The sequence below is a fragment of the Amblyomma maculatum genome, chromosome 5 (assembly GCF_055883805.1).
Source record: "Amblyomma maculatum isolate TAMU_Amacu chromosome 5, ASM5588380v1, whole genome shotgun sequence".
Classification (NCBI taxonomy): domain Eukaryota; kingdom Metazoa; phylum Arthropoda; class Arachnida; order Ixodida; family Ixodidae; genus Amblyomma; species Amblyomma maculatum.
Genome location: NC_139348.1, coordinates 60,722,157 through 60,736,484, shown reverse-complemented (window position 1 = coordinate 60,736,484; position 14,328 = coordinate 60,722,157). Strand labels below are relative to the sequence as shown.

The 14,328-nt window shown below is 44.4% G+C and overlaps 1 pseudogene; it reads right to left on the bottom strand.

Annotated features, from left to right (window-relative positions):
* Window positions 1-14,328, bottom strand: part of LOC146188404 (luciferin 4-monooxygenase-like) — a 95,053-nt pseudogene that overhangs the window by 38,372 nt on the left and 42,353 nt on the right.

The following is a 14,328-nucleotide window of genomic DNA, read 5'->3' as shown; positions in this document are numbered from 1 at the left end:
TTACCATATGATCCTCGCAGAAAAGTAGTGAGCGGCGCAACACATATCGAATGTTGCCTCGAAAACACGACCATCATGCATATACATATCGCGCGGAGGGTACCAACCTAGGCAAGGAATAGAGCTTGCAAAAGGCTCGATACTTGTGACAAGCCTTGTCGGTGCTAAACTCAACTAAACCGGATATAGACTGTGCACAACGCTCTAGTAGAGTAATCATCAGGCTTTAGTTGTAATTACTGAGGCGGGAATGAAATGCTAATGGCGAACGTGAGGTCCGATGGGTGCTTCTACCTTTTTCTATTTGCTTCCCGACTGTCTATTTTGAGAACTTTGAAGTGGAGTACAAGAAGAATACTTTATCCGCACCAGTGGTGTATTATTAAATAAGTAACTATTAAAAAAAATCATGCCAGGTGCACACTAGAAAGTTAGAATAATCATGAAAAGAGTGAAAATATTAAAATCACAAATGAAAGATTTAGACACTGTGTCCGAGAAAGAATTACCGAAAATAAAAAGAAAGTCTAAAGGTTACTTCATAACAAAATGAGTGTTTAAAGAGGCATGCAAAGTACCCAGTGCTAATTTTTCGCTCCGCGCCTATATGATCAATTGGTCGATAATATTTTATAGCTTAAATGTCACTCTTAACGCTCTGACCTGACTGGGGAAAGTCCTCGCGTCCGCAAAAATAGTTCCGCAAGGTGTTTGCGACGACGTAGACGTAGCGCAGCCCATGTTTTTGCAAAAACAAAGAGCCCATGAAAATGATGAATTATCACTTCAGAGTAGCATGCATTCCGTCTGCAGCCCTCCCAAGCGCGACCGTAATGCAGTGAATATTCGCCCATTGTGTGCTGCTCAAAACAGAGCTTAGTTACGCCGCTCGTCGCGAGATAAATACCAAGGACTGCTTACAGCTGGCTTATCCGACGCGTCAGCTGCAACCGCTGGGCGCTCTTAGTGGAGCCAGCGGCAAAGCAAAGCTTTGTTGTGGGTATTGCGCAAGAGAAACATTTGGCAGTACTTTACTCAATGGCATATGCGAGCTCTATATTTGCAGAGCATCCGGTTGCACGAAAAGCACTGTCATATGGTATTTTTAAACCTCTCCAGCTTACATTTTCAATGAATTAAATGGGCTTCGCTGTTGCTACATCGTTGGGAACACGTGGACCAGACTATTTTCGGGCGCTTGTCACCTTTCCTATCCACGCTAGAGCATTTAAAGGATTATTCAAAAAGTTAATTGGTTAATGGCGATTCATTATCCGAATAGGCGGAACAAAAAAAAGACAGTGGTACTTTATATCACTCCTAAAAACAGTAACATCATACAACTTTGCAGAAAATTTGGGCATTTTTTTTAAATTCTTTGTACATCTTAGGTTGGACAACTTATAGACCTCTACCGTCATAGTCCATAGCCAAAGTTCGGCTCGGCCATCATGAAAATGTATTGAGTATTACCTCTTTTTTTAGACTAAAATTTACCTTCCAATCATAATAAGATAAAGCATAGTGGTAATGAAAGTAATGTTATAGTTGCGTGCCACGTGCTGGCCGACCATATGAAGTTTCACCCTTTGCAATTCTTTATAGAGTCGGCAGCTTCTTGTAGTGTGTGGATATTTCTGAGTAAACCATGCTTTGAATTTTCAAGATGCATGAAAAAACTCTTCGTGTTCCGAAACACCTGAAACTAGCTGTAGGCTCATTAGCCTAGAATAAAACTAATACAGCCTCAATAAAGGGGTAAACAATAGTTTGAACGCATTTACTTTTGTGTTACGGTTCCAGAAAATTGTCATGAAACATATTACCTTCACTGATGTGAATATCTCACGTGCGTCTCTTTTTTTTCGAGGCGTTTTGGCCGTCGCAAAAAATCATGATTGGGTCAAGTTTTCCGATCAGGTTGCCTACTTCCCCTGCAAGAAAACGATTTTGCAAAGATACGGTAAATAGTTTTTTTTACGGTAAGGAGGCTTCCATTTTAATCCACCTAACTGAAGAGTATTTCTTTTGTAACATTCGTGGTAGCTTTCACGGCTGAGATTCCTGAACATTTACTTTCGATGTAAAAAGCATCTACATCAAAGCAAAATAAATACCTACAACATTAGTTGTACCTAAAGTATTAGGGGCATTAACGTGAGAAGTTTAAACTAAACCTTTCGAACCCTACTAAAAAATGTATCAGTTTTGTATCACATTTCCTATACCGGTTTACTGTTAAGGTTGAATCGTAATAAAATAGCGCGGAACTCTGATTCTGGAATTTCCTGTATGGTCGGTGGCCCTCGTTTTTTTTTTAAACAAAATGCGGGACTCCAGGCTCGCAAAAACATGTAGAGCTACTTGTAAAAAAAAAAGAAAAAAAAGCAGTTCCACAGAAAGCCGTGACTTGACGTTTGGTCCTCATGCTTCAGTGACAAGTAGTTCAGCTACTGGTCCAAGGTTTTTATTTTTTCTTTATTGCCTGGTCTTGACATATTGCGTTTCACGAAAAGAAAATTTACAAAAATCACACAAAACGTTTTTGCATATGACACACTGAAATTAAGGCATACAGAACAAGGGCTGAAGTCTCAAAAGCCACTTGGGAGGTTCTGCCGCAGCTTTTTGAATTGCCAAAAATTGTCCACGCTTTCCGAAAACAAACTCGGGCCCATCGTGGAACTTTATCACAAGTAACCATCCATTATTGAGCGCCATATACAGTGGGAGCCCATTCTCTCTTCAGTCGTTCAGTCGTGTCCGACTCTTCGTGACCCTATGGACCATGTAACGCCACGCTTTCCGGTCTCTCACTATCTTCCTAACATCACATAACTTCATCAGCAGTGCCTCAAGGATGCCATCTAACCATCGCGTTCACTGCCTATCCCTTCTCCGGCGACCTTCAACCTTTCCCAACATCAAATCTTTCTCCAGAGACTGCTCTCTTCTCATCAAATGACCAGAGTAGCTGAGCTTTAACTTTAGAATTTGACCCTCCAATGAGCAGTCAGGGTTTATGGTCGACAATATTGACTGATGTGATCTTCTGGCAGTCCAAGGAACTCTTAAGAGTCTTCGCCAGCACCACAATTCAAACGCGTCAATTCTTCGGCGTTCAGCCTTTTTCACAGTCCAACTCTCTCATCCATGCATCACAACTGGAAAGACCATAGCACGAGTTATACGGATCTTGGTTGGCAGACTAATGTCTCTGCTCTTTACTAGGCGGTCAAGGCTAACCATTGCTCTCTTTCCCAGAAGCAGGCGTCTTCTAATTTCATGGCTGCAGTCTCCTTCCAAGGTAATCTTGGAGCCCAAGAAGAGAAAATCTGTCACAGCTTCCACTTCTTGTCCATTGATGCTCCAGGACTTGATAGGGCAAGACACCATGATCTTTGTCTTTTTAATGTTCAGTTTAAGCCCAAACTTCTCACTGTCTTCTTGTACGCACATCAGAAGTCTCATGAATTCCACTTCACTTTCTGCCATTAAAGTGGTATCATCCGCATATCTAAGGTTGTTGATACGTTTTCCAACAATCTTCACTCCAGCTGAAGACTCGACCAGACCGGCCTTTCTCATGATGCATTCTGCATATAGGTTAAATAGGCAGGGAGACAGTATGCAGCCTTGCCTGACTCCTTTCTCAATCGGAAATCAATCAGTAAGACCATGCCCAGTTCTGACTGTGGCCTCTTGTCCTTCATACAGGTTCCTGAGGAGACAGATGAGGTGAATTGGAACTCCCATCTCTTGGAGGGCTTGCCACAATCTGCTGTGATCTACGCAGTCAAACGCTTTCGCATAATCAGTAAAGCAGAAGTTGATGGGTTTCTGGAACTCTCTTGCTTTTTCAATGATCCAGCGAAGGTTGGCAATTTGGTCTCTAGTTCCTCTGCCCTTGCGAAACCCAACTTGCACGTTCGGAAGCTCCCGATCCACATACTGCTGCAGCCTTCTTTGGAGGATTTTCAACATCACCTTGCTAGCATGCGAAATAAGCGCGATCGTGCGGTAGTTGGAACAATCTTTGGCACTGCCTTTCTTTGGAATGGGGGTGTAAGCTGACCTCCTCCAATTCTGTGGCCACTGCAGGGTTGTCCAAATCTTCTGACATAATGTATGCAGAATGTTAACAGCGTCATGGTTGAGGTTTTGAAGCAACTCAGCTGGAATGCTATCAATTCCGCTAGCATTATTCTTAGCAAGGCTGGCTAAGGCCCATTCAACTTCAATCTTCAGGATGCCCGGATCGAGATCAGTAATCACAACCGTCTTATGTTGGGTTTGCACATTCGGGTCCTTCTTGTACAGTTCTTCTGTGTATTCCTGCCACCTCTTCTTTATCTCTGAGGCTTCCATGAGGTCCTTGCCTCGTTTGTCCTTTATCACGCCCAGCTTAGCATAGAAGTTTCCCTTTATATCTTTGATTGTCTTATACAAAGATCTTGTGTTCCTTAATTGGCTGTTGTCATGAACTGCTTGGCACAGTATGTCCAGGAAGGCATTCTTATCTCTTCTTGCTATTTTCTGAAAATCCGCATTGAGAACCTTGTATCTTTTTCTTTCCCCCATAACTTTTGCCATACTCCTTTCCTAAGCTATTTGCAAAGCCTCTTCAGATAACCAGTTTGCTTTCTTGAATTTCTTTTGCTTTGGAACTACCTTAATAGCAACTTCTTGTATTATATCACGAACATCAGTCCACATGTCTTCGGGCTCTCTGTGTTCTCGATCTAATTCTTGAAATCGATTCCTGACTTCCACATTATATTCTAATGGAATTTGATCCTGATCACACCTGAAAGGCCTTCTAGTTTTCTGTGTTTTCCTCAATCGAAGCTTAATTTTGGCAACAAGAAGCTGATGATCGGTACCACAATCGGCCCCAGGCCTTGTTTTTACTGCTTGTATAGCGCTTCTCCATCTTTGCCAGCAAAGAATATATTCGATCCGATTCCTGTACAGACCGTCCGGTGAAGTCCATATGTACAGACGCCTCTTGTCCTGTTGAACATGAGTATTCGCTATGGTCAGGTTGTTTTCTTGACAAAACTCTACTAGCCTCTGCCCAGCTCCATTTGTCTCACCAAGACCGAACTTGCCTATAATTCTGAATATTTCTTCACTCCCGACCTTAGCATTCCAGTCTCCTATGAGAAAAACGACGTCTGATGATGGGGTGCGGTCTAAAAGGCATTGTAGGTCCGCATAAAATCTCTCAACGTCAGCTTCTTCGGCAGTAGTGGTCGGTGCATAGACTTGAATAACTGTTATGTTGAAAGGGTGACCTTGGACCCAAAGCGAAATCATTCGGTCGTTTTTGGGGTTGTACCCTAGCACAGCTTGCTAGGGTTGTACCCTAGCAATTCCCGATATTTCTTCACTCCCTACCTTAGCATTCCAGTCTCCTATGAGAAAAACGACGTCTGATGATGAGAATGGGCACCATTTGATTTAATCCTGCTAATGGACTCCCATTAGCAGGATTAAATCAAATGGTGCCCATCCTCAATTCATGCGCTTAGGCAGCGGATACCGTACGGGTCTAGAGGAAAATCTTTCATTATCGTTCTTTGTAATATATCCCAGAAATAATCATCTTTCTAACAGTGTAAAAAAACATAGTTTATTGTTTCTGGCTTTCTGCATTTAATCAATGTGATCTCCAAGGTATAAATAATTCCTCTTCCTCCAAAAATGTTTACCGTCAATGTTCCGGTGTGCAATTTAATAGAGAAGTTTTTTTGTCTCCTGGCGTCACCTGCATGTTTTATACCTTTTTTAAAACATCTGCGCCTGGGCCTCCACTGTACAAGGCAATGTACAAAGGCACTGAGAACACAATGTCGCACAAGCCATAGCACAATTTCTTTCGTTTCACTGCTGGCAAATAATCGCTTGAAAACCGCACTGAAAAAAACCGCATACTTGCTACGACTTCTCTGTAAAAGCACCCAACCTCTGTAAAAAAATCTTCAGTTGAAACAACGTGCCCTGGAAGCAGCCACCTCAGCCTGACTTGCCGTACAGTGCGTAAGAAAGGGTCAGTTGTGTCTTCAAAGAACACTAAAAAAGAAAAGACGACTGACCAACCATCGCAAATACAGGTGGCCGAATCCTAGCCCACCGTCTTTTAATCTTCGGAACAAGTTTGTCCGGCTACAGCGCTCCCATTAAGACGCCCAGACAAATACGGCGGAAGGCCTGTGCAGCTTATCAATATTTAACTGTGAACAGTGCAACACTTGCACTAAGAACAAGTTGCAAACAGTGGCCCTAGCAAAATTAGATAGGTTAGTCCCTTTCCACTTTTCGTCTTTGTGCTTTATCTCTTTAGCTTGCCCTCTCCACTGTACGGTTTTATGCATATTTTTTTTCTTTATTGCAGGAAAAACACAGTTTCTAAACAAAACAACCCCACTTTGGCTGTTGTTAGGTACTAAAAGCGCTTGAAATTAGCGACTGCATCTAACACAGAACACCATAGTGGTGACTCTTTTTGAGCCTTGAAAACTTCTAAAACATATTTGACACTCGCAATAAAGCTAACTCTTACAGATCGAATATCAACATCAGCGTGATGCACAGCCATACGCGATTTCCACATGGCATGTAAACTCACGGCCATAAACATGCCGTATCGGATGCTCCTATCGTAATTTACAGGCAGGAAACGGATACCATATGGCGTTATGGGCGTTTTGTTTTTCTTCAACGTACGTTTTCGTATGTGCTAGTGCAAAACGACATTCCAACATTCGAGAAATCTATGATCGCATGTTTCTGCCTGTCGACAAAGGAAACAGTTTACCGTCCAAGGAACGCAAATCTATTTAACCTGGAGCCACGGTTTGACGGGGAGCGTGTCGCTATGAAGTTCAAGTAAAAATTATTTGACAGAGGGGCCGACAGGCATCATTTACTGCTTTCAAAACGTCATTAGGTGCGGTAGAAACAGTATTTTGAATACTTGATAGGCACTGGCAATATGCTTTCAAGAAGATCCCTGTAGAGCTTCCCTCTGGTAAAAGTACACAGACTATCGCATGAAAAGCCCACTTTTGGTATACTAAAGGAGTCGACCACTTCACGGAGGTAACCCCTCAGTTGTGTCCTTTTAATGCTGTATGATGAGCCGACAAAATATTACAGGTATTCATAGTGCTTGACCTGTTACACTGTACGCAGGAATGCATTCTGCTGTCTTTAAATGAAAAACAATGTGATACATTCTGCCTCAAACATAAATAGGCGAGGGCGAGACCGCAAGTCTTTATCAGCCGAAATAGTTTTGTGCGGCTCGTTCGCTCCAATCCTGACCCCAACACAAAGACAGTGAAAACCCTGTGTAATTTTTTTCCATTCATTCTCATAGCACCATCCATGCGCCGACGACTGCGTCTTATACCGTCGCATTTCTTCTCACGGTGACCAAGCAACCCTTCAAAACGACTTACGTAAAATTGATACCTGGTGCTCAGACTGGATGATGAAACTGAATGTAACCAAATGCAAATTCATGCAGGTGTTACGTAAACGTTCTAATATTTCCTATACATATTCACTAAAGGCAACTATCATATCGCAGGTTGAAACTTACAGGTATCTCGGCGTCCTAATCAGCAGTAAACTAACATGGAATGAGCACATCACCAAACTAGCTGCTGACACTTCGAGAACTCTAGGCTTTATTAGAAGGTCACTTTCACTATCACCTCCATCCATTCGCAAACTTGCATACGAAACTTTCATTCGCCCGAAGCTCGAATACGCATCTGCGATTTTGTCCCCTCATCAAATGTACTTAATTAACGAAATTGAATCCATCCAGAATCGCGCTGCCCCTTTTATATCTTCAAATTATGACTTTCGTTTCAGCATCAGCAGTATTAAGATATCTCTCGGTATCAGCCCTTTAGCCCTAAGACGCAACATTTCTCGCCTATGCCTGTTTCATAACCTGTACCACAACTTCCACCATCTCCGTGATTCTCTGTTAGTTCCACCATTGCGCGCATCATCTCGTCTGTTCAACTTCATGAGCATCCAGCGCTTACAAGGATCTACTAACGCCTTTAATAAGTCTTTTCTACCAGCCGCAATTCAAGAATGGAACCAGCTTCCCAAACACATTGTAACCGAACGTGACCCTACTAGATTTAAAGAACGCTTGACATGTCATTTCGCTTCATAACCGATTGTTTCCTCTTCCTTTTTTCTCTTTTTTTTTTTTTTTTTTTTTGCAGTGCCTCCTTCATTTGAATTGCTGTATTTGAGCATTTTGACTTTTTGTACCTATGTTTAGACCATGAACGATTGTTATCGTTATGTGGTACCTCCCCCCCCCCCCCTTATGTAATACCCCACCCGGGGTCTTTAAGGGTATAATAAATGATGATGATGATGATTCTAGCTATGCGTAACGCATGAAGTAGGTACCACACTTTGGCAGCGAGAAGCATGTTACAAACAGTTGCACGAGCAAACACAAAAGCAATATTGCCACCCCATTTTAATGTTTTCTCACGTATTCTTTCTATCTCCTTATCCCAGTAGTGTGCGGGGTTATGGTAATGATGAACTGCACCATCAAGGTAATATATATCTGTCTAAGTGACAACGATTTGTTTTTAAAAAAAAACTGACGCGTTAGGCTAGATGTCATGCCAAAAGTCTGGACACTTATCTCAATATATGGCACTGCCTGCCATCTTACAATAAAGTAGCCAAATTTGCACGCCTTCTCTGACACTTTCTTTGTTGCGCCAAAATACGACATCTTCTGGGTAAGATAGTATTTTTACTTCACTGCACAGTAAACTGAGACTTTCAATCCTTTCATTTTGAATAACTTGCAGACAGCAGGGGTCCGGACATACAGCAAAAACAATAGAGGAAAGTGGGCATTCTTGTAGTACAGAACACTTAATCGTAATACGTCTGGTGAGATTTCATGGTTATGCTTAGATTACAATTATTAAAACGCTCTCGACTCCACGGCTGGTTATTGTTATAGTGAAGCTATATTTCTGTTTATGAGGTTTACTTCGCTCTTTTGTACTTTTCTCGTGAGTAGAATTAAGGGTCATAATTCACCGATAGCCCTTCGAACACGCTGAATTGTTTTGCTGGTTATCACGAGTGGTCACCAATGTCCCGCATTTTTATAATGCATCGCTTTCTGTCAGGTAAACCTCAGAATATCGTAATTTATTAGTGCCTGACTCCAATAACAGCGCAGGTAGAAAGAAGGGATGAGAAAGCACAAGAGAATAGAGCGCTGACTTCAATGTAATCAAGCCTTAATCTGCCACCCTTAGCTACACGTCGTAAAATGTTTCGTATCTGTCTGTTCCATAAAATGTTTCATCATCCGCACTTACGTACTGAACTTATCCCTCCCCCGCATCTCGTATCATAAAGACTAGATCACGCCTACAAAGTAGGTGTACCATTTTTCAGAACTAACGCTTTCTTTCAGTCCTTTTTACCTCGCACCGCAGCAGAGTGGAATCACCTTCCGGCACCAACAGCAACCATCAATCATCAGCTTTTCAAGGACGCCTTAGCTAACATTGTATGATTAACCACATCTGTAACCTTTCGACAATTGGTTCATTTTGTTTATTTGATTTCTATTTATGCCTGTAACCACTCCCCTCTTTAATGCCAACAGCCCTGAGGGTATTTGAAATAAATAAATAAATAAACTGTTTATTTCACCAAGCGTGCCATGTGTATATACACCAGCAAGTGCAAAATCATAGAAAGGAAAAGGGATTAAGCGAGGACAATAACAACGTAGAAGAAGGAAACCAGGGACAATAAATGTGAACCTGAGCATCGGAAATACCCACGCGTACCAGCTTTTAATCAATGCACGATTGAATGTGAACATCAGGATCAGGCAGTTAGGGAAATTATCGAAGCGATGAAGACTGCGCGTGCGAGCATGCCATAAGTCCTTTTTGAGCCAGAACGAACGCAGATTTTTGCATGGATGAGATTGGGCTCCTGGTGCCATACTGCAGCGTCATGACGAGTATCGTTTCCCTTTCCATTTCTATGATTTAAACCTTGCTGGTGTATATATACATAGCACGTTTGGTGAAATAAACAGCTGGAAGTCAGCGTTCTAATCTCTTGTGCCTTCTCGTACCTTCTTTCCAGCTGCGCTGTTATTGAAGTCATGATTAACCGACTAGACTAACGAGCATCAATCATTAATAGTGCTGATACGTGAAGTCATCGTCTTCGAACGAAGGTAATTGTTTTTACATATAGATATATCTGATGCACTAATACTCGTAATACTTCTATTTTTTAGCTTCACTTGCAGCCTGCGGAGTAGCGGCGTAAATGAATTCACTTCCGATTAAGTGTTTTGCATGTGTGAACGCTTGAAGAAGCGTTGTCTGATATACGACTATCTGTTCATATTTCGGTGGTCAGCGACGTGCTTCATTTATTGACAACATTCTTTTTTTCGTCGCTAAAGAAAAGCTACATTCTTCCTTGCGCGTTTGCGCGGAAGGCTGCAGATCTTCAGTCGCAGATATGAAGATGCACCGCAAAATCGTACGAGCGGCATTGACTGTTGCACGGGCAGAAGCGACGAGATGCGCATATGTTCCCACCCCGACGGCTTCATATCTTCGAGGTATTGGTGAAACAACGCGTACTTCATATACAGAGAAGTTTTATAGTGTATTATGTATGCGTTCATGCTTATTTAGAGTGACGTCATGCTCTAGGATGGTTATTCTGGTTGAGTATTATCGTTCGGCCTGGCATGAGTTCAGAAGCGGAAATACTCTGTCCCGTATCAGTTACATGCATAACGGGTTCGTCCAGTTTCACTTAAACTGCACATGGTCTGTTCAGTATATTAGCTCCAGACAGGACAGATCCATCCGTGCGCCTTTCTGCCTTCCACTTCTATGATTGCTTTTCCTTGAAATACAGCTTGTCATCCTTATGGAATATCGGTAACCTTGCATTCGCATACATACCCTACCTACGTCCATTTCTTCTTAATTTCAATAGTTCTTTAACTGGATTTTTCCTTCACCAACTTTGAATGCTTCCTGTGTCATATAGTAGGGCATATATCCAAACGAAGTCTCGCACCTACTTCCAATGGCGCATCAGTATTGTGGCTAATGAAAACATTTTCCACTAAATTACGGACAACGCATGTAAGAACGGAAATAAGCGATCTAGCTGTATTGGAGAGGATTTAATTAATGCTCGCCGTTGCAGTCTGATTATTCTAGACATTTGCTTTTTCTGTTCCGAGCACCCAGCCGCTACCTGCCCTGAGCAGACATATTCTCCTCCATCTTTCAACACATTTACACCTATCGTTACCTGTTGGTTCTTTCAGATGCTATTGAACAATAATTTAACCGTTTCATGTTAAGTTTTAAGCATGCGTTTTCTTTGCCTCTCAAAGCCCCTGATAATCCTTCAAAATTCGCCATTCATATTTTTATGAAGGCAATGACATCAGTGAATTGCAGAATTTTCAACTCTTGTCTACATTCCCTTCAATGTCTCCTGGACTACGGGGCCTTCATGGACGTGTCTGCCTTGGGTTAGTTAATTAAACGGTTTTCCTCCTCCTCCTACCTGCCCTTAACTTTATATTGTTACTTAGCTGTATTCGCTGTTCGTGATGAGGATGAAGAAGTGGAACAGACTCCGAGAAGACGACGACGCTGAGTGTTGTGAAATCGGCGCCCTCGTCAACGTTAGTTGTGCGGACAGCTTTGGGACTGTAAATCTTCCACGTAACATATCTTGGTGGAGGTGAATCTATTCGATCCCCTGTAACAAGCTGGATCTCCGCAGCGGCCGCCACATCGGAACCACCACGATGACTACCGACGCCACTACCTCTACAGCCGCCGCCCCTGCTGTTGTAATGGCCCACCCCCGTGACCCCGGGACCGTCTGCGGGACCGACGACGTCGACGTGGACGACTGGTAAGCCCTATACGAGCGCGTGAGCAAGCACAACTGGTAGGATGCCACACTCATGCTCGCGAATGTAATATTTGACTTAGCTGGGACCGCGCGGGCGTGGCTTGAAACCCACGAAAACGAGCTAACATCTTGGGATATTTGCAAGCAGAAGCTGCACGACCTATTCGAAAAGCCTATTGGCCGCCACATTGCTGCCAAAAAAGCGCTCGCGGCTCTGGCCCAAACGTCTACGGAGTCATATCTCACTTATATCCAAGACGTCCTGTCTATGCCGCAAAGAGGAGGATAAAGTCTGCCATATAGTAAAAGGCATTGCCGACGATGCCGTCAACCTCCTGTTGGGCAGTAATTGCTCCACCGTGGACTCTGTGCTACAGGTGTGCCGACGTTTCGAGCAGGCGAAACAGAGGCGCACATATCACCGTTTCGACCGGCTGCCGAACACGGCTGTTAGCTCGTCCTGTATCGATATCCTGACTCCTCGACCGCCTGCGAACGACAGCACTTTGACACGCATTGTCCGCCAAGAGCTTGAGGCAATGACTCCCGCGGCCTCGCTGTCGCATACACCCGACAACACCCTGGCTACCATATCACTTATTAAGGCTGTTGTTCGCCAAGAGGTTGCGAATATGGGCCTCCCTTCTACCAGCACCACCGACACCACGGATTCAGGACCTGCCCCTCCAGTAATTGCTGCCACCTCAACCAACGCCGGTTCCTCGCCCCGATATCGTTACCGCAACCCAAATGAATGGCGCACCCACGACAATCGCCCCATCTGTTTTACTTGTTCTCGCGTTGGCCACATTTCCCGCCACTGCCGTAGTCGCTGGTACACGCCATCTCGTCAGTACACATACGTTGACCGCGGCGGAGACTATGCCCCTCGCTATTCCCCACCTCGCCCCGAACAGACCCTTGCTGACCCCAGTTCCACTGTGCGTGCTGCCACCATCCCTGCAAGCATGCCGTTCGCGTTCTCCTCTTCCTCGCCGCAATTCGCCACCGTCATATTCTGGCCACGTACCGGAAAACTAGCCAATGCAGCTCCCGGAAGCGACGCTGCATTTATGACTCGGACTGAAAAACCTCTGTTGACCCCTGCCCTACAAAATAACCGTATCGACGTCCTTGTGGATGGAGTTCCCGTTTCTGCTCTAATTGATACAGGCGCCCAACTGTCCGTTCTCAGCTCCTCATTTCGCCGTCGCCTCAAGAAAGTCCTTACGCCAGCTGTCTCGTCCACAGTTCGCGTCGCCAATGGCAGCCCTGCTGCCGTAGTTGGCATGTGCACGGCGCGAGTTACAATTGCTGACCTTCATGCCCCAGTGTTGTTCACCGTCCTACATGAATGCCCCCACGACGTTATCCTTGGCATTGACTTCTTAGCAGCCCACTCTGCCCTTATTGACTGCTCTACCGGCCTACTTCACTTGAACCTTCCGCTCTGCTCTGAAGACCCCTCCTGCTCACCCCAACTTCGATCAGCACAGTTTAGCCGTCTTCCTCCTGAAACTGCCGTTTACATCCCTATGTCGCCATTTCCACCCTTCCCAGATGGCGACTATCTCGCTTGTCCCAGTACTGATGTCATGCCGCAGCGGCACGTCACCCTTCCTCATCTAATTGTGCACATCCCCCAGAACCGCACCACTGTCCCAGTCCTTAACTTCAGCTTTTCAACTCAAGTTCTGCCCGAGGGAATTTCATCAGCTTCGCTGTCACCAATGACCGATTGTGCCATTTCAGCTCTGTCTACAGATCATACAACTGCCGTCCCTGCCAACACCCCCTCGTCGTCCACATCGCGCCCTGATCCGCTTAACAGCATGATATCAGCTGATCTGCAACCTGAATTCGCCGCTGATTTACACGAGCTTTTGTTTACCTACAGTGACCTTTTTGACTTCGGCACCCGGCCATTGGGTCAAACGACAGTTGTAACTCACCGATTGACACCGGGGACGCCAGTCCTATCCACAGGCGGCCCTATCGTGTTTCGCTTGCCGAGCGACGCCTCATTCAAACGGAGGTCGAAAAGATGTTAACGAACGACATAATCGAGCCTTCCAGTAGCCCCTGGGCATCCCCTGTCGTGCTGGTCAAGAAGAAGGATAACAGTTGGAGATTCTGCGTTGACTACCATCATTTGAATAAGATAACCAAAAAAGATGTATATCCTCTTCCGCGCATTGACGACGCGCTTGATAGTTTGCACGGAGCCAGCTACTTTTCATCCATCGGCCTTCGTTCCGGCTACTGGCAGATTTCTGTCGACAAGAGAGACCGTGAAAAGACAGCGCTCATAACCCCTGACGGTCTCTATCA